The sequence below is a fragment of the Ambystoma mexicanum genome, chromosome 1q (assembly GCF_040938575.1).
Source record: "Ambystoma mexicanum isolate Mex_15411 chromosome 1q, UKY_AmexF1_1, whole genome shotgun sequence".
NCBI lineage: Eukaryota > Metazoa > Chordata > Amphibia > Caudata > Ambystomatidae > Ambystoma > Ambystoma mexicanum.
In genome coordinates this window covers 596,611,136-596,632,100 of record NC_090922.1, presented here as the reverse complement: position 1 = coordinate 596,632,100, position 20,965 = coordinate 596,611,136, and positions in this window count along the sequence as shown.

The window sequence follows — 20,965 nt, the reverse complement described above, 5'->3', positions numbered from 1 at the left end:
GTATACTACGACGTACACATCAATCATTTCTCGCAAAACATCGTTCATGAAATACTGGAACGCCGCTGGGGCGTTGCAAAGGCCAAAAGGCATCACCTGATATTCAAATAGCCCGTATTTGGTGCGGAAAGCGGTCTTCCATTCGTCCCCTTTTCTGATCCGCACCAGGTGGTATGCTCCGCGGAGATCTAACTTGGTGTAAATTCGGGCATCTTTAACTTGGTCCAATAGGTCAGGAATCAGAGGCAACGGGTAACGGTTTTTAACAGTGACCTGGTTCAATGCGCGGTAGTCGATGCAAGTCCTAAGGTCATCTTCCTTTTTAGGCACGGAGAATAAGGGTGATGCCGCCGGGGACTTGGATGAGCGAATGAAACCATTAGCCAGGTACTGGTCTAGATATTTTCTCAAATACAGGTTCTCGGGTTCTGTGAGTGCATAGATTCGACCGCACTGAATCTGTGCTCCTGGTACAAGGTCGATCTGGCAGTCATACGACCTATGAGGGGGCAATGTGTTGGCTTGATCCTTTTGGAATACATCCTGATAGTCTTGATATACCAGTGGTAGAGAGTTGGTTGGTTTCATGATCGTTGTTGCTCCAGTGACCAAAGGTCCTTTAGTTGGATAACAAGTTTGGGCACAGTTGACTGAGAAGGTCAGCCTCTTGGCATGCCAGTCTATGCAAGGATTGTGTGATTCTAACCATAGCATTCCCAGAATTATTTGGAATTGTGCAGCCTTGATTATATCAAACACTATGGTTTCCCGGTGGCCGTCTTGGCAAAAAAGAGTCATCTCTGTCGTAGAGTGCGTTACTGGACCTGAAGCAATTTCAGTTCCATCGACTGTGATGACTAAGTCTGTTGTTGCCTTTTCGCAAAGGGAAAGGTTCATCCTCGAAGCCAATTCTTGATCCATATAATTTCCGATGGCTCCACTGTCAATGTATGCTCTGACTGCATGCATTCGAGACGGTTGTCGGTGGTTTATAAGGACCATAGGCAAAACTAGGTGCGAGGTCTGGGAGTCCTTCTTTTCGCTCGGCAAGCGGACCTCTATGCCTGCCGGGCAGAGAAGTTTTCCGGTTCAGACTCTGTTTCCACCTTACGAGCGACTCCTACTGCCTTTTAAGGTGGCTTCACTGGGCACTCTCGAAGGAAATGGCTGGCCGACCCGCAATACAAACACAGCTGTTGTTGTCTTCTCCTATCCCTTTCAGCCTTGGACAACGGCCCTCGCACTCCTCCAATTTGCACGGGTTCTGATACGTCGGTGGTATTGGAGGCGTTTTCCTTTGGGCGTACAAATACTCTAGAATTGATTCTAGCTCGATCTGCCTTACGGTTCTGCAGTCTGTGATCAAGCTGGACCACTAAGTCTATGTACTCAGCATAGTCTCTGGGTGGGTTAACCACTTGAGCTAAAACGTCCTTTAACTCCCCTTTCAGACCGCGGTAAAATAGCGTTGTTCTTTTGTCATCCGGCCAATCAGTTTCCACAACCAGTCTGTTGAAGGTTGCAATGTATGTTAGCAGATCCTGGTTGCCTTGACGCAAAGACAAAAGTTCATTGTCCAATGCTTGACCTTGGCAGCGTCGGGCAAACAGCTTCTCCATATCCAATTGGAATCTTTGGAAGTCTCGCAAGATGGGGTCATCCCGACTGATCAGCGGTACCGACCAGTCAGCAGCACTGCCACTGAGATATGAAAGTACAAAAGCCACTTTGGACTGGTCGTTTGGAAAAAGCCCCTGGCCTACATAGGAAATGTAGACGGCACTGATTCATAAACACTGCATACCTCTTTGGATCCCCAGCAAATCGTTCAGGAGGTGCCAAGGGTACAGCTCCCGGGAGGACCACCTGAACTGGATTGCTTGATGCGGTGGGTACCGTTGACCCCACCCCAGGTAGCGGCGATTGCCCCGCCTATGTCTGGAGCAACTGTCTGGCGAGATCATCGGTGTGCTCCTTGGCTACAATCAGTTCTCTTTGTAAGGCATTTGTTTCCTGTCTAGCCGAATGTACCTCGGTCCTGAGTTCCCCCAAAAGCTGAGCTAGCTGATCCGTTTCCGAGGTTACCATGGCGCCAAGGTAGAGCATTTGTGTAAGGCTTTGCGTTCTGTCACGCTCACCTGGTCTCCACGGGGGTGTGCTCGTGTTCGAAGGATGATGTCTGCACTGGTGTTGCTCTGCTTAACTGAGGGTGCTAGCTTGTGTCTTCCCTTCGTTCTTGCCTCAGGAGATGTTCGTCTGCAAGTCGAAACAGGATTTTAGCCAATTGAATGGAGCTGGTTTTGTTTTTCCCCTCCTTCCGATTTTCCCTTCTCTTCCTCTGGCTCACCTTGTTTTTTTAATGGGCGAGCTCTCCGTCGTGCACACTCTGGCAGGGGCGCGGTTTCACAGTCTTTCCAGGATCTAGTTACTTCACTGATCCGATGGAGATTGCCGAAGTTGAAAGGCCGGCGTAAGCAGGTAAGTCTCTATTCCAATAACTCCTTGAAATAGCTGTTTTAAGTCTTTGCTCGAAATATCTAATGTTCGTTCTTGTCTTTCAGGTGCGGCTTTAAGCGGCTTTCGGATGATGGATGATTCTCCTGACGATGATGAGCAGGATTCCACCTGGTAAGTATAGCGCTGTGCGGGGTGCGCTAATTGTTCGCTGTATTTAGCTTTCCTTGCTGTATGCGACTAACCTGCTTTGTCTGTTCTGTTCGGCAGGTGCGGCACAGTTCCAGGAAGATGATGGAAGAGCCGCTCGATGGGTTGAGTTGCGGCGCGATGCTAGAATGATGAAGAACTGATCAATGGGGTTTCTAAAAGTGGCCGCTTTCATGTGAGTAGCTACCCGCGAGGGTACCTTCAGTTCCGCTCTTCTATAGATGTGGCGGTCCGTGGGTAAGCAGAAGGCGTGATGAGGGTGTTCTGCAGGTAAGGCCTTCAATGCTTTTCTAACTCCTGTTCTTCTCTTTTCTCAGGTGCCGATGGAAGGAAGACTCAGGACGGGCGTGGCAGAAGGGAAGCAAGAGCTGAGCTGACACGGTGAGCGTTACGCTGCAGGAGTGCAGAATAACACGAAGCATGTTCAGTTTGCTGGGTGCGGTTTAAATAGCCTTGCAAGTAGTCCCAGGAAAATAGTCCCCCTTAACCGTATCCTGTCTCCTGGTAAAGTAGTCCCAAGCCACACCCTGCACTGAATGGCTCAGCCTCTCAAAGCCAAGTATATGGCCTATGTATTTAGCACCTACCATGAGCCTGGCGCCAGCGGCGCCAGGACTGAGTCCAGGTGAGCCTAGCTGGGGCCTGGGAAGTCCCCAAGGAAGCCAAAGTCCGGGATGGGCTCACCAGTTTTGGGGTTTTAGGAGCATGCACTATGACACTCTTCTCCATTCTGTTGCCTTTTTTCTTTCTACTTTTCTCCGGGACCTCGGTCCTACTTACCCGCATGATTCTCCTGGCCATGTTCTCCTGTGTCCTGCATGGATCCGCGGATGGCCACACCTTAGCTGGCAAGGCTCCCTGCTTCCTGCTGGATCAGCTGTTTCTTCGTTCTATGCTTCTGGATATCCCGCTCTGCAAGGATTCTACCACTCCACCGGTGATACAGCCCTCCAGCCAGCTTTTCATCTGGTCAGCAGGACTACTAAAGACTCTCCACACCGCGAAGGGTTTTTTCTTCCCTGTTTGGTTTTTTCCCTTCTCCCGGCTTGCTTCCGGGAAAGGGGGTCGCAGGGCAGCTGTCTACCAGCGGTCACTGTGGCTTCCTTCCGTGACAAGCAGATTCACCTAAAAAAGAAAAGAGACTACCAGACCCGGCGGCACCTGCAAGACACGGACAACTCCAGCAGTTCAGGTGAGGAGAGTGTGAAAGTAGGGGAGGAAGAGGGGATCAGAGTGCGAGACCCATCACAGCTTCTGACAAACACCTGGTAAGAAACTGCCCAATAGCCCCCCCAAGGCGTTCGGGAAACGCCAGCTCCCGATGCAGAATGGATCCCAGCTTCGGGAGACTGGTCCTTACTCCGACTCTTCTCTTTCCTTGGACTCACTTCTGAAGAACTCCCTGGTGATACTCCAGGTATTCCTGTCAACAGCTGACAAGGAAAACCGTCCCATCCTGGCTCTGGTGGATTGTGGTGCCATGGGCATCTTCCTGGATCACGAATGGGCCTTGAAGCATGGAATCCCGAGAGAATCCAAAGGCGTCATCCAGGCAGTAGAACGGATAGATGGGAAACCACTATCATCAGGACCCATAACTCAACAAACCACAGAACTTTTGCTTTCTATTCACAATCACCAGGAGTTGCTGCAATTTGATATAATAAAAGCCGCTCATTACCCAATGGTTCTGGGCATGCCCTGGCTTCAGAGACATAACCTGTATATCAATTGGGCTGCTGGATCTTTATTCCTAGTATCCAAATTTTGTCTTTCCCGGAAAAGTCAGCCTACCATAGCCATAGAAAACAAGACCCTGGAACAGCAACTAATCATCGTTTCTAACATCACTCAGGTACCTGAAAATTACCATCAATTCTCAGACATGTTTTCAACAGCCATTGTTCAGTCCCTACCTCCTTATCGACCTGAGGATTGTGCTTTTGACACCGAAGAGGATGCAGTAATTCCCTTTGGAAGAATGTTCATTCTTTCTGAACCTGAGAAAATAGCCTTACGAGAATACTTGGGTACCAATCTAACCAACGGAACCATTCGTCCTTTCAAGTCCCCTGCTGGTGCCTCTCTATTGTTCATGCCCAAAAAGGACACTAAGGAGCTCCGACCATGCTTGGATTACTGAGGTCTCAATCAGTGTACCCTCAAGGGCCGTTATCCTCTACCACTCATTTCAGACATTCTAGAAGCCGTACGTGGTGCTGGGATTTTCACCAAGCTGGACTTGCGGGGTGCTTACTATTTGATCCGTATAAAAGAGGGTGATGAATGGAAGACTGCCTTCAGAACACCTTTTGGACATTTTGAATATCTAGTCATGCCATTTGGTCTCGCTAATGCCCCAGCGGTGTTCCAGCGCTTTATGGATCGAGTCTTCTTGGACATGTTATTCCTTTTTGTAATCGTCTATTTGGATGACATATTGATTTATTCAAACAACCCGGTCTTGCATCAGTCACATGTTACCTTGATCTTACAACGTTTACGGGAACATAATCTGCTGGCCAAACCCAAAAAATGCATATTTCATGTGTCTACAGTCCGTTATCTGGGTTTCGTGCTAAGTCCCCAAGGAGTAGCTATGGATCCAGCCAAGGTTGAATCTATTCTTTCCTGGCCTGCTCCTAACTCAGTTAAACAAGTCCAGTCATTTCTAGGACTTGCTAACTTCTATAGGAAGTTCATTCCCAAATTCTCATCCATTGTACAACCTATTGTTTCCTTGCTAAAGAAAGACACTCCCTTTCATTGGTCAACAGATCAAGAAGCCACCTTCCAGGAGTTAAAACACAGGTTCACTCAAGGACCCATCCTGGCTCAACCAGACAAAACCAAACCCTTCCTGGTAGAAACAGATGCCTCGGAGTATGCAATCGGGGCAGTGTTAAAACAAGAATCTGGGGATAATCAAGAATACCCCATTGCTGATTTGTCTCGGACATTGAATCCTAGTGAGACACACTATTCGGTCCTGGAGAAAGAACTACTTGCCATTTGACAAGCCTTTACGGAATGGCGCCATCTCCTCTTGAGTGCCAAGTACCCAGTACTGGTACGAACTGATCATCGGAACCTACAGGTCCTACAATCAATGGAGTGTAGAAACAGTCGTCAAGCCGGGTGGGCCTTTTTCTTTGCCCATTATCAGTTTTGCATTCAGCACGTACCCGGAATATCCAATATAATTGCTGATGCACTATCCAGACGACCAGATTATATACTACAAGAAGCACACTATTTTCCCAGGATGTTTCTAGACACAGTGTTCATAGCCCAGACCAACACGATATTGGACAGCATACAGAATGAGATCCCGACCTCGAACCTCTGGAAGGAATACTCCGAAACCAATCAATGGTCTCTGTTTGCCAAGGATGGCTAACTCGTTAAGGACAAGAAATTGGTTGTTCCTACTCAGATCACAAGAATCAAGATAATGAATCAAGGATGATCAATGATGTAAGAATATACATACAGGCATGTGCAGTTTGCAATCAGAACAAGTCCAATAACAGAAAACCAGCAGGGTTACTTCCTCAACCTACTCTGCCAGACCGACCCTGGGAGGTGATAGCCACTGATTTTATCATGGATCTTCCCCCTTCCATGGGTTATACCACCATTATGGTTACCATCGACCTGTTTTCTCATATGGCCCATTTCACTCCTCTGATCACACTATCCTTCGGCACAAGAAATGGCGGGAATTTACGTGAACCACATCTTTCGCCTGCATGGTCTTCCATCCAAAATCATCCAAGATCGTGGACCCCAATATATCTCCAGGTTCTGGAAGCACCTATGCCAGCTGTTGGGTCATCGGGATACCATCCTCAAACCAATGGCATTACGGAAAGGGTAAACCAAACCCTTGAAAAATATTTGCGATGTTTTGCATCAAAAGTCCCGGACGATTGGTCAGTATTGATTCCAGTAGCCAAATTTGCCTACAACAACTCCGACCACTCTGCAGTCAAGACAAGTCCCTTCTTTTGCAATCAAGGATTCCATCCATCTGTTCTACCCACACTCTTACCGCACCCCACCGTGGTTCCTTCAGTCGATTCCTGGATAGCTCGATTAGTCACAATACAAAAGGATGTAAAGGGTCATCTAGAAAAGGCCAGGGTGGACGTTAAGAAGCATGCAGATGCCAAACGGCGACCTGGCCCTATCTATGCCATTGGTGACAATTTCTGGCTTTCTTCACGACTTTTACCCAGGCACCTAAGACCCAACAAATTAGCCCCTCGCTTCTATGGACCATTCACTGTGAAGGAAATCATCAACCCTGTGGCCTTTTGACTTCAATTACCAGAATCCTGGAAGAGAATTCATCCTGTTTTCTACAATTCCTTACTTCAACAATACCACCAGCCAACCAGGACAGATCTTCGACCTTCCCCTGTTCTCGTCAACGATCAGATCAAAGTCGAGGTCTCCAGGATATGTGACTCAAGATATAGGAGAGGTCGTCTTCAATATCTGGTGGAGTGGAAGGGTTATCCACCCAGTGAATGGACATGGGAACCTGTGTCCAACCTGAACGCCCCTCACCTGGTGCGAAGATTCCATCTGACCCATCCAGGCAAACCTGGGGGATCGGAGATTAGAAGGGGGCATGCCGTCATGAATCGCCGATTCCGCCCCTTCTGGACAACTTGGTCCCTCAAACACCATAGTATTGCAACCATTGTACTCCCAACATGGCCGACGCCATGGGGAAACACGCGGTCTAGTCTCCCAGTAATGCCTGTTGCTTCCTTGAAAACAGGCACGCCCCGCGGCTCGGTACGTCTCAACGCTAAGCTTGTTCGTGCTGTTCGTACCGACAAGTTGCTACTCTGATTCCATCCATTGGCCACTTCCCTAATCCTTTGGCTTCCTTGTGGTTAGCCTTCCCTTCCTTCCCGGTGTATTGATCTGTTCCACTTCTCGCTATCTCCGCTTCTCGGAGTTGTGCGAGTATCTTTCACAACTTCCTGGATTGTTGCCTTGTACCGGAATTGTTACCTGGTCTTTCCTGGAATCCTTCCTGGAACTCTGAACGCTCCGGACCATTGTATCCTTCCTCGGCAGGAGCCCAACCCTTCATCAACATATTACCTGCCTGCATGCTGGCAACAGAGGAGACACGCCCCTTCTTGTACAAATTCCGAACTTCTAGAAAGAAGGAGAAACCTGCGAACACAAGAAAGAAAACATCAAGAAACAAACAGGTGAGCCAAGAGTCCGAGGACTCATAGTGTGACAGGTTAGGTGTCATTCCATAGAATGTCTCAAGCCACTACAAAGCCAAGACTGCTGAAGCCGCTAAATAGATGTTAGATGTAATCCCTGAGAATGGTGCAAGCCACAAGCCAAGTGTTTGTGTGTTTAATGTGAGAACGGTCAAGCCACTCACTACGACCAAAGCGTATAGGTTTATGCTTTAAAAAGCGTTCAATCTACTACAACGCCAGGGCTAGGTGTGCCTTCAATAATAGAGCATGTTTACAAATTAATGTGTTGCTGTTCCTCCTTTTCTCTGCTGTTTGTTGATGATGGCTGTTGTAAAATGTTTATGAATTATACTATTTGATGTATGCATCAAATCAATAAATATAATCCTTGCTCTCTTGTTTTTTTTGTTAAATAATTAATCTATGTATAAGTAGTGTCTATTATTTTCTTTGTTTGTGTACCCTATTGCACAGTATTGGTTGAGTTTCAAATTTACGAGTGGTACTGTTTCAAACAGCATGGAGTCAATTGTAACTCTAAAATCTGTTCAAGTTGCAGATTCAGGCAAACACTGAAGGCCTTCCTCTGGGAACTGCTCAAGCAACTGGTAAAGCCAAGACGATAGCTGAATGCCCCTGTATAGTCTAAACTGAGGCTAAAGCTAGGAAGCTAAGCCTCTGAGACACTCTTCTTTATAAAATATAAGGCCACACGAGGTTGACAGTAAGCTACTGAGAGACTGTGGTGCTTCATTACAATGTCCCAAGAGGTTGATGACAGGTCTCTGACATACTGTACTTTGTGCTAAGCCCAAGTCAAGGGGAAAGCCCTGCATCCTCATGCAGGCAGTGGTGAGTAGCGAGGAGATGGCATTGGTGCTGTGGTTGCCATGGCTGTTCACATAGATGTGTTAGTTTCATGATCGGGCACTGCTGGTTTATTAATCCCTGGCATGCCATCTATAGCATCCTTTTTGATGCAGAGAGGTTGTCATGTGTGGACACATAGACATCCACCACCTCTCTGTGGATAACGGCTTCAACCATTTGCTGGACGATGTTGCTGCACTTTGAGTTTTAGTGATCTGGACACTACCACTTGCCAATGTGTTGACAGCAATGGAGGATTTAAGGAAGACACACTGGACCTCCCCGCCCCCTCTCTGGGTGCAGCATGTTGTACCTCAGTCAATATGTGTCTGATGTTGTTTTGGTATCGGGTTTACACTTGTTCTATTGACATTCCAGCAATGTTGTGCCACATCCCAGGGGATCCTATCTTTGTTCACTGTGTTGATCACCACACTGTGCCATCGTCTACTCCCACCGCTTTCAGCCTTTTGCACTCCACCATTAGCCACCCGGTTCTTAAGTGAGCTGATGTAGCAGGTTATACACGTCTGGGTATTTATTGAGAAGCACATGTTCATGGCCTTTCTAACTCATCTTTTGTGCTTCGTGTTGTGACAGTCATATCTCACAGACTGACAATATGGCAGGTGGCGGATATTACTGGCTTCACTTGTACTTTGTGCTTCACGTGTTTCCTTGGAAATCACTCTCTAGTTGCTATTGACATCTCCTGTAATGGTCTGGCCTGTATGCGCGTATTTCTTTAGACTAGGACCTGGTCCTAGCTGTTCCTATTTTGGAAGTAGCTTTCCCGAAAGATCTGCTTTTCCTTTTAAACGTAAAGTCAGTTTGTGTTGGTGAGGGGATTTCTGCTGGTGTTGTGCATTTTCCCGCCGGCAGATGGCGTATTCCAGAGGGACTGTAGCATTTCCTATGGATGAACAACTTTTTTGTTGGCAGAATTCCCTAGGAGGGCCCTTTCAGTTACGACCATTACTCCACCATCTCTTCTCCTCGCCCCAGTAAGTACACTTAGAGGCATTCTGACTTCCGAGATGGGCACCCTACTGGCAAACGGCGAAAAGAAGAGGACGCCCCACAAAACTCCACCGCTGCAAAGGCAGAGCATATGGGGGCAGTTGAATCCAGAAATGCCTGAATTCTCGTTTCCACTTAAGACAGGTACTTCGTGGGTATTTTCTTTCAAGGGTCTTGTTTTCTCCTCCTTCCAGTGGGGTGAGTGGGAGGGGATGAGGGGGGGGGACTGGTGGCACCCACTTACCTCAGTTTTGGTACGGCAGGGACCCGCATGACACAACGCATTCAGATGGAACTCGGGACCCATGTATATGGCACTCGGGCCCATCCCTCGCCCACCAGTAGCACCTAGCATCATTCATACCCAGAGCATGACACATCTAAGTAGGGAGTCACCTGTGCGAGCACTGTATCCTGTGTTACTATGCCCTCCACACCCTGTGCTGTCCTACATGCACACGTGGAAAAAACACAGTGATTCTAATTCTAAGGTGACCATTCGTCCCAGTTTTGGGGGAGCTGACCCTTTTTTACATCATGCCCTCTTGCACTCTCAACATGCTTCATCACGCACCCCCTTTTCAGTTTTGGCTATTAGGTGGGACTGTTAGCGCTGCCTGTTAGTTGAAACTGTTGGCATGGCAAGTGAAGATAGGAGAGAGAAGATTGTCGCAATATGTCAGTCCTTGCATCTGTTCTTTGCAATTCCTGTTAACAACAAGCAATGTCTCTTGTATAGGCACTGATCGCATACCCAGGAACTCACACCATTTGCCAGCTGTTGCCATTTTATGGCCAGACAGTGTCTTTATGGTAGTGCCTAGAAAAAGCCCAGCCCATGCATACACAAATGGCAAAACGGTTGGCTTTGCCAAGGCTTTCAAGCAGCTTTCTCCTTGCCAATGCACGTCCCTGGTGAATGGCGAATGTAGGGCAGGTTAAGGCTACAGGGGAAATCCTGCCGTGAAGGAGCAACGGCGTAAGTGTAAGTAGCTCGTGTTGCTGGCAGCTGGCAGAAGATCAAGCGGCTGAGCAAATAAAGAGAGGAACACGTGAACGAGCGCATCATCGGTGATGGGAAGACAGGAGAACTGTGTAATGGAAAGAGGAGGGCATAAACAGTCAATCAAATAAATAATAGGTGTAAAGAAGCAGACAGGATAGAAGCAATAGCAAATGTATGCACACCCACTATTCTGGCCCAATATTGTTCAAGGTCTGCAACCCTCAGAATGTATATTCAGTACTGCGCTGGAGAACTTTGCAGAGCAAGGCCCCTTGTATCCGTGAATAAAGTCAAACTCTTCAAGTTCCGCGTGAAGTGGTTTTAGTCACCCTTGAATACTTTTGAAAGAGTTTAAACGTATTCACAATCTAGCTGGAATTCAAAGCAGAGCTCTGATGCACCCATCGTTCTAGTCTGTCGGCGAGCTAGCCATTCTGGTCTGCCATAGATATTTTTCAGTGCTCACCCTTTTATCATCATTTGGGTATATATTGAGTGTGGACCTAGCTTTGAGAAGCAACAGAGAGCTTTACATGTCATAAGAGGAAGGACACAGCGAGGGAAGCAGAGACGGGTGGGAGCGGGGTGCTAAGGGGAGTGGAAGGGCGGACATTTTGGCAGCAAGGGATCGACAAGCAACCATTGGTAGAAAAAGGGGCGGCAGATCCCCCATTCTCAGGTTCGTTTCCCTTCTTGGCTATCATTTTGACTTTCACTACCAGCGAGGTGAGGTGAGCAGCGAGCCGGTCTCGCTCTGCAGGAGTGTCGAGTCTGCAAAAGGAGCACAGAGACAAGGCATAATTAGAGTTCAATATAGGTTTCTGATGAAGAGGAACTCCCTTGAAACGCTTAAAGCCACATTGTATTGAACTTGTGTAATGTGTTTCTGCTCGCCATCACATTCTTTATATATATGTGATTAAAATACTTGTTATTTTTAACACAGTGCTTCTAGAACATTGCTTTGTGAATTCATTTTCTGTGAACCGCTTCTAGCAAATTCAGTCAACTTACTTGAATGAAGTATCCATTGTTCATTTACCACTTCTCTGGTGGATTATAGATAGTGTGCAGGGAACAGGAGGGTTCCTACTTTGGATCCTCTTTTTCTTCCATATCATTTTGACTTTACACAATCATTCCAGGTTTTGGCTAGTAACATATGTTCACACTCTACCTAATTCCCTAAACTGAGCCCCTCCGCTGCCCCTGCATCATACCTCTGGATGTCAGTGGGGTGCCATGCGGAGTGCAGTGGAACATGGCCACCGGTGCCCTCTGTTCCCTGCCGCCAATGGACGCCTCTGCTCTTCAAAAGCTTTCCGATACCCACAAAAACACACCAAAAGAATATTTTTGAAGAAGAAAGAAAAACATCCCAAAAATCAGACGCGTGAAGCAAATGAGGTAAAGTGAAAGCAGAAGCTGAGAAGGCGAGGCCGCTCCTTAGTGCCTTCCAGTCCTGCCCTCACATTCCACTCCCGCTCCTTTTAAGAAGCTCTTGGTGAGGTTTAAATGAAAGGCGTCTGGTCACCTGGGGTCTCCCACTCCTCCCCCAGGCAGACTCTGTCACATTTCATTAAATTCTCATGCCAGGACAAGCAAAGGCCCTGGCAGCTGGCCAAAATTCGACTCTGCAACTACCCCACCAGTTCTTTCAGGCGTTGTATAATGTTGTACCAATAGACATGTGTATCACACACTAGAGTGTCTTTGTGGCGCTGAGGGGCAGAAAGCTATCCAGCCATGATTGCAGTGGGTAGCAATCTGCTATGACGAACGCAATCTAGTCAAGTCGGGAAGCCGGGGATGGACCATGGTTGCCCGGGGTCTTCAACCATCAGTTGACCTACTAGACCACATCTCCACCCTAATTATGAGATGGTGAATTGCGCTACTGAGCGATGGGGAGAGAAAGTGGCTTATGCAGGATTAGCCCATTTGTGCAAAGAGGGAAAGCAGGAATTGACCGGGATCTGCCGGGGTGCTCAGCGGGCAACTGGGTCACTATACGGCATCTCCTCCCTATCCTCGACGTGATACTATGAGAGCTGTGTGACTATCCCCTCTCTCGGTGTCAGCCTTCACCACCACCAAAGCGATAGCGCCCAGAGGCAATTCAGCTCCTACCTTATACCGTTAAGAAAAGTATTCTCATCTGATTGGGTTATCCAGATCCCTTCAGCACAGTACAACACGGCGACACCAGTGAAACGCTTTCTGAAAATGCATCACCAGAGTGCTTGAATAAAAAAAAACATTAACAACGAAAATGTCATTACCCAACACTGGGCAGGGTTCGGACTAGCCCACAGGGTAATAGGCCCAGGGCCGCACCAAAAATACAAAATGCTGGTGTGGGCCTGTTTTATGGGCCAAAGTGGGCCCCTTTTTTGGCCATCGTGGGCTAGTTTGATGCGTTACCTCACTATGTGGATAATAGTTTTGACCAGTGTTGCTAAATAAATTATCTTTAAATTGTACAATTTGCATCACATTTGAGCGAAAAATCCCCCCTTTGGTCCTATTCAAACAGTGTCACAAAAGGAACGAATGGCCATTTGCAACTGTGGGCCACTTTTTCATTGGTGCCCGAGACAATTTTATGGCCCAGTCCTACCCTGCACTGGGCCCCAAATACCATTCATGTTTGACTATGTTTCAGAGCGCTTACACAAATGTCCTCTTTCCATATAAACATTCATAGGAAGTGCGATCAAATACATACTCAACATATACAGGGAACATATTCTCACATACATCTTTTTAATCTGTATATTGTAAACCCCATATGAGAGATTATGTGCGAAACTTCAACTGTGCTATTTGAAACAATTGTCAATTAGTGATCCTTGTATCTACAATCGATCATCTCTGTTGATCCAACACATTGGATTCAAAGTGATACACAAAAATATCATTCAAGAATGGGCTCGACTGGCTCAATCGGTCGCCATGGTATTGCAGTGGCAACACCTTGGGCCTCAAAGAGACTAGTAATCAGGCAGGCAATGTTGAGTTAGGAATGCTAGAAGATTCCACGGGTCCCAGATGCAGAGATGCCGCAGCTTCAGTATCAAGCGAAAGTTGGAGATGCAGAGGACATCGAAATCCTATATGACTCTTGTGGTTCCTTTGCAGCAGCTTGGAAGGAAGTGTTGAGGGTGCTTGTATCAGTATCAAGGTGTTTTGAAGATGGATGGAGAGCCAGTGCCACTTCTTTGGTTCTTCGGTTGCTGAAAGGCCCAGTCGAGGGTCTCAGCGGAAAGACAAATCCTTTTCCTGACCTTCTCAGCCAGTTAGGTCTGTAGAGAGCACTTGCAATGGTCTGTCACCTCTAGTGAGCAGGATCCTGGGTACCATGTCTCAGTTGCACTAGGCCTTGTCCTGCCAGCTGGTCATCCCAACTAGACTCTTGGGATGGTCAGGGAGAAGAGAATTCCTCTTCCTTGAATCTTCTGGTTTTCATCCACCTGACATAGACCACTGGAGATGACTGTATTTCTGATCAGGTTCTAGTGAAGTCTTCTTCAAGCAGTGTCCAAAGATACATCAAATAAGGGGAGGGGCTCCTCCCCTCATAGTAATGAAAGCAAAGCAAAGGTGTGAGGAATTTGACCATCCGCATGGTGAGTGTGCGCTCACCTGAGCTTTTTAGAAATTTTAAATGAAATTGAATGATGGCAAATCAACCTCCAGAAATTGTGTTGGGTATTCCCCACAAATGTTCCTATGCTCACCGCGCAACATTCACATAGACCTGTGTACTCTGGGTAGACACAGCCTACAAGTGCCATCCCCCGTCATATTTAGTTGGAATATGACAGCCAAGAGTACATCAGGCATCTCAGAAGAGGGAGGGCAAAACCTTCCTCCTGTCATGGCCAGCCTAATTAACTAAAAAAGGTGCCATGGATCCACCCTTTGCTTTGTTAGCTGCTGGTAGCAGCCCCGCATACTAATCAGAGTTAATTCAAACTTCCCCACTGGAGGCCTGATCGCAGGACTAACAAAGGACAGGAAAACCCCAACAACCTTTGATATACACTGTTTCAACCTGAAGCCAGCTCCTGCCTCTCAGTATCAAGGGCAGTGACCTGTCATGTCTGGGACTATGTATTTACAGTAGTGATCCCCGCAGTGGGACCCCATTCAGAAGGTAAGAGTATGTGGTTTGGCAGAGACCAAAAGTCTGGTCCCGCTGCAGCTTCATGGGAGACCTGCTGCTTTAATCAGGAACCAAAGAGAGCTCAATTAACCAGAGAGACCCTTTGATCCACAACAGACAGGAAGATGGGTGGGACTTAGTATTACATATTTTTACCCCTTTACCGTTTCGGTTGCAAATCACTCATTGTGACCTCATGCATACAGGAGATTGTTGGTGGGGATCTAGGATTGGGTCATTAAGGTAGGCTTAGCCTACACCAATCACTGTGGGCTTTTAAAGAGGGTGGAGCCCCTCTTTTGGGCAGATCATCTGAAGACTTTTCAAGGAGTAACAAGAAGAATTCATGTTGACCCTGTTTGAAGATACAGTCTGCCTTACAGCTTCCATCGGTGAAGGAAGGCCAGGATTTTCAAAGAGGGAAGCAAGATCCCTCCCCTAAACATCTCCCAGAAAACAGAAGGAGATTGTCATGACCCTTGCCCCTTGCCCTCACTGGCCAGTCAGCCTTCCAGTTAGGGCCAGGTCAAAGGCCTTAAAACCTCATCCAAGACTCTCTTGGAGTCACTCCTGGGGCCTTTGGCGCCAGGCTCATAACCATCATGAAGACCAACATTAGAATGGGACTATTTACTTGGGACTATTTAACTTGGGGGGGGGGTCAGCCAACATGGAGGTACACACATAGCTCAGTTACAAGGAACTGAGCTATGCGGTCTAATCTTTTGGGTGTGGCAGGCCTGGGACTACTTTACCTGGACTACTTTGGGTGTGGCAGGCCTGGGACTATTTTACCTGGACTACTTTACCTGATACTATTTAAACCACACCCAAACAGCAGAACATGCTTTGCGTTATTCTGCTGTGGGCAGCGTAACACTCACCGTGTCCAGTTCTTTGATGGCAGCTTACCTGAAACCAAGGACCTGCAGAGAGAGAAAGAATACCACAAAACTTACCTGGAACAGTATCCTGTCTTCAATCCAATGCTGACTTCAGTTCCACTCACCTGAAGGTACGAACTCCATCATCCGGCACTGCATGCTTCCTCGAATACCATACCTGGAAAGAGGAGAAAGAAAGACAGCATTAGTAAGCGTTTACTCACGTTTCCTCTCGAATGAAGAAAGCCACACAATTCTTACCTGGGTAGTCATCTCCCGGTCAGTATCATTGATGGAACATTACGACGCTCGGCGAGGAACATCGCAACCTGCAAGGAGAGAAAAGAACATCGCAACCTGCAAGGAGAGAAAAGACACAGCTAGCAGTATAAAAGGCGAAACAGCGCCACGCATTGCGCATTACTCACCGGACTGCATCGCACACACCGCGCTTTCGCCTACCGGCCCATATCATCTTCAAACTGCATGACTCACCAAAATACCTTTCCATACCTAAAAGGAAAGAAGCAAGACATTATTATTCGAACTAAGAGGAACATAAGAACTGCATGTAAAGACTGTAAAGCAGCAAACTTACGGAGTCGTAGCAGGCCTGGATTCCCACAGGGGGGCTTGCACCAGTGAAGTAACTTGCTCGCTGATTGCCCCCACATCTACGCGCCCCTTCCGCAAGGAGCAGGACGGAGAATCCACCTTTCACAATATTAAGGTGAGGAGAAGGCCAAAGAGGGGGGGGGGGGTTGAGGCCAAGGGAGGTGGGACAATCTGGTATTGAATCCAGCTCTCCTATGTTGCAGACCTACCTTTAACCAGAGGCCTTACCAAGGGACCGGGAGAGGGTTCGAGAGTGCAAATCTTCCAACCAGGGCTGGGTGGCATCCCCGTAGATACCAGTTGAGCGTAACAGAGATACTGAATCCAGATGACCCCCCAAAAGCTTCAGAACCGGTACCCAGCCAGCACACAGTGTGCCCTGCTCAGCTCTGCAAGCAAACTTACTTGAGTGGAAGTGCCAGAGAGTCTCTGAACCAAACCAAGGACAAGGCCATTGCCTGCAACACTCTCCCCAGCTTTGGACCGTCCGCGCTAAAGGATGACACAAACCCAGTGAAGAAGCTTGGTGGAGTGTATCGTGAAGCATGAGCTAGCATCCACCTTAAAGTACATTTTCGAGCCGAACGAGCCTCTCGAACTGCAACCGACTGCACCACTGACTGGTGTTGCGCCACAGTCTCTTACGCCGTCTAAGACGCCTCGACCAGTGCTTCAGACCCACCGACCAGCAGAGAGACAATGATTCATGACCCTGACCCACTGTGTAGGCCAGCCCACATCCGTCCGTCCAGCCTCGCTCGTCGAACTGCCTGCCGCTTGATACACGCAGTGGTCTCCCGCCTTGACCTCTTTCACAGAAGCTGCAAAACTACCTGATACTGACTCTACACTATCCAGCACCAAGAACTTCTACAAGCACAAGGTACATTGTGGTTCTGTCCCCCTGGTCCTTCTGTGAAGGCCCCTAGTAACATTTTACAATCCATTGCTCCCTTTGTGCTGGAACCAAGAAGCCTTGAACTATTGCGATGCATTACTTTACCGACTACCCTCCTGACAGTATCCAGAGTGCATCCCCTTCCCTTCCTGAAACTGCCTGTCCTCTGCATTCCTTTACAGTATTTTGTAGTGTGCTAGAACTGTGTGTTGAATAATAATAAAGTAGGTATCTTTATACAGCCTTGACTGGACAGTCCCTTGTTTCATTGGGTAATAATTGTATTTTTGCTGCGTTACAACTAACCAACGATCCACAACCTTGCAGAGATAAGCCTGCCGTTCCATCCAACTTACCATAATTGGACAAGGAGGTTTATAATTTGCATGCGTTTCCAATCTGTTCGGATCCCTTCTGGTGTACTAGAGGTGTGGGCTGATTGATGGTTTAGAAACCGATATTCATCCCTGGACCCCCAGTGCCCCGGAAGTTGATTCGTCACAATGCTCAACAGTGTATTGGTTCCATTTAACCTCCTGTACGGGTTCCAATCCAGGCTGCTGTGACAAGTGTCATTTGTCTTGAGACTCCAACTCAAACCTGTAGGTATCCCCCTCTCTTCGCAGGCACCTGGGGAACAACAATCATACATTTTACAAGAATGGTGCCTCACAAACCTTTAAAGAAATATTTGAATTCAAATGTCCAATGGGGCTCTAGAAGTAACAATGGATCAGTTCAGGCAGATGTGTAAATATCATTAATTATTATTTAGTTTAAATGACAAAAACCATTCCACAAAAAATACACAATGGACAAAAGACATTTAATAAAATTCATCAACAATTGAGCAGAAAAACGGATGGATCAGATGCTTTGCAAAGGGCCAGCATAAAAGATGCAAATTTGTGCAAATAACATTTTTTGCTACCAAAGCAGCCACAATCTATGTTGAAAAAGTTTTGAAAAACTCAATGTTTGTTCATGTATATATATATATATACATTGTTGCAAACATCACTATATGGTCCTAAATCTTTGAAGTGGAGTCGGCACAGAGTCTTGTGTGTCTTGCTTCGAGGACCTGTGTGCTGCTCTTTTTCCCTGGATTGCTAGTATGTTTACTAGCGTATGAGCGTATTGCCTGGAGGCGGGGCTGTACATTTAAATACCCATCAACCTCCGTAGAGTGGCGCAGAGTCGGCAGAGAGTCTTGTGTGTCTTGCTTCGAGGACCTGTGTGCTGTGCTTTTCCCCTGGATTGCTAGTCTGTTTACTAGCGTACGAGCGTACTGCCTGGAGGCGGGGCTGTACATTTAAATACCCATCAACCTCCGCGGAGTGGCGCGGAGTCGCACAGAGTCTTGTGTGTCTTGCTTCGAGGACCTGTGTCCTGTGCTTTTTCCCTGGATTGCTAGTCTGTTTACTAGCATATGAGAGTACTGCCTGGAGGCAGGGCTGTATATTTAAGTACCCATCAACCTCCGGGGAGCGGCGCAGAGTCGGCACAGAGTCTTGTGTGTCTTTGGTGTCACAGGAGCCGTGGGAGCTCTCTGTGCTGCTGCCAATACTGTGTGCCGTCTAGTTAAAGTTCTATCTGTCTTAATCTCTGGGACACAGATGGAACCTAGAGAAGTCGCGGAATTGCCAAAGACATGGTGTCATCTGCGACGTGGGGCCATGACCACATGTGCTTCACTAAAGACTGCGCCGAGAATAAAATCTTCATCAACCCAAGTAAGTGCTAATGCACCCATTTCTGTCACAGATCCATGCATATCAGATATGTTGAGTGAAAATGAGCTGCAAAACTTTAATAACAGCAGCAAAGCTGACAATATGAACGCAAATGTGGGGTCCGTACCTGCAAGTACTCGAAATACAGGTGATGAGAATGCGGATGAATGCATGTGCGCACCAGATCCGTTTTGTGTTGTGATGGCAAGCTCTCTGGTGATTGATAATGATTGCTATATCACTGAAACAAACAGAACTTTGCCATCCGCGTGTGTTACGTCCCCTGAGGTTATCATGATAAAGAACAGAAATCATGGATGCAAATATTACTCTTGCTCTGAATTTCCGCTTGAATGCAGTTCAACAGGTAAAAATTCCGCTCTACCGGATACTATTCCACAACTACGCGCCTTGGCTGCAAAAGTAGTGGAGATGAATAACGAAATAACCTCCAATTTTGCTCACGGGCAGGTGCGATGCAGTGAACAGAGCATTTGCACGTGCCCTCAAACAAGCAGCAACATGTCCTTAGGGAAAGTGTTAGAACAAGAAGACGATCAGAAGATTAACGTGCCTAAATCTAACTGTCAAATGGAATCCAAGACAGGAAAAGTTGCATTAACTTTTGTTTTTTTAAAACACATTTTTTATTATTATTTTTTATTTATTTATTATGCAATAGCTAAAATTTGACTTTTAACACATTTTGACATACAGTAGACCAATATAAAAACAAATAAAAATCATCCAACACTTTACATGCTCTAAATAACACAAAAAAAACAGTACATACATCATAAAAAAAATCAAGAGAGAAAAGAGAATAAGATGAGAAACAAAAGGAAAAGGGATTCAAATCAGCACTAACAATTCAATCTGTTACTAACTCTAATCCCCTTAGACATCTTCCCACTGCAATTGATAGAGCCATCTCATTATCAGAAGATAATTTTGCCCAAAAATCATCAGTATTAAGATGGGACTCGTCATGAACAAATCTACTAAAATGTCTGGCCCTGATACTCCAGGTCCCAAGACAATTAGATAATAAATGCTTAATAGTCTGGACTTCGCTACTAGGGCACCAGTTACAAATTGATATAGTCCCCCCTTCCTTATCTCTAGTCGCTAGTAATTCTAGAGTGGGGAGTAGGTTTAAGCGAAATCTCAAAAAAGTAGATCTAAACCATGGGTTAGGGGACTTCTTTAAATAAGCCGGCACGAATGATAAGCGTTTATCCAGCACTGTGAAAGAGGCTGATCTTTTGGTTTTTCGCATATCATCAATCGTGTCTATCCAATCACCCAATTTCATTTTTTCTTTCACTTTTAATGGGTTCTGCAGAAGCAACTCAACATCACAGTCACGCCCAGACAATAGTTCCAAACATTTTTGCCTAAATTTATACAGAAAATCATTGTTCCCATGTTGCAGCTCTATAGCTGTTTCCTCAAAAAGGGAATTCTTTGGAGGGTCTAGGATTCATCTGTAGAGAGTCAACCACTTCCATTCTAGCCATGATCTGAGTGACGAAAGACCAAGTTCATAGCGCAAGTAAACAATGGGAACACAGTCTGGCAGACCCAAAGTACGTTTCCAAATCCTAGATTCTATTACATCCCAATCTATCTCCAAAGCTACAGCGCTATAGTCCAAACCATATAAAATTATGGGAACTACCTTCCCTATATAGAATCTTAAAAGGGGAAGGATAGCAAATTTGCCAAACTTGGAATTGATTTTTTTCATCTGAGCACCTAGTTTCACTAATTTTAGATCAATAGATGACAACAGACTTTTCTTTGTTGGAAAAGATCTTAATACAGCTCCCAGATAATTTAATTCTGAGACAACCTCTACCGG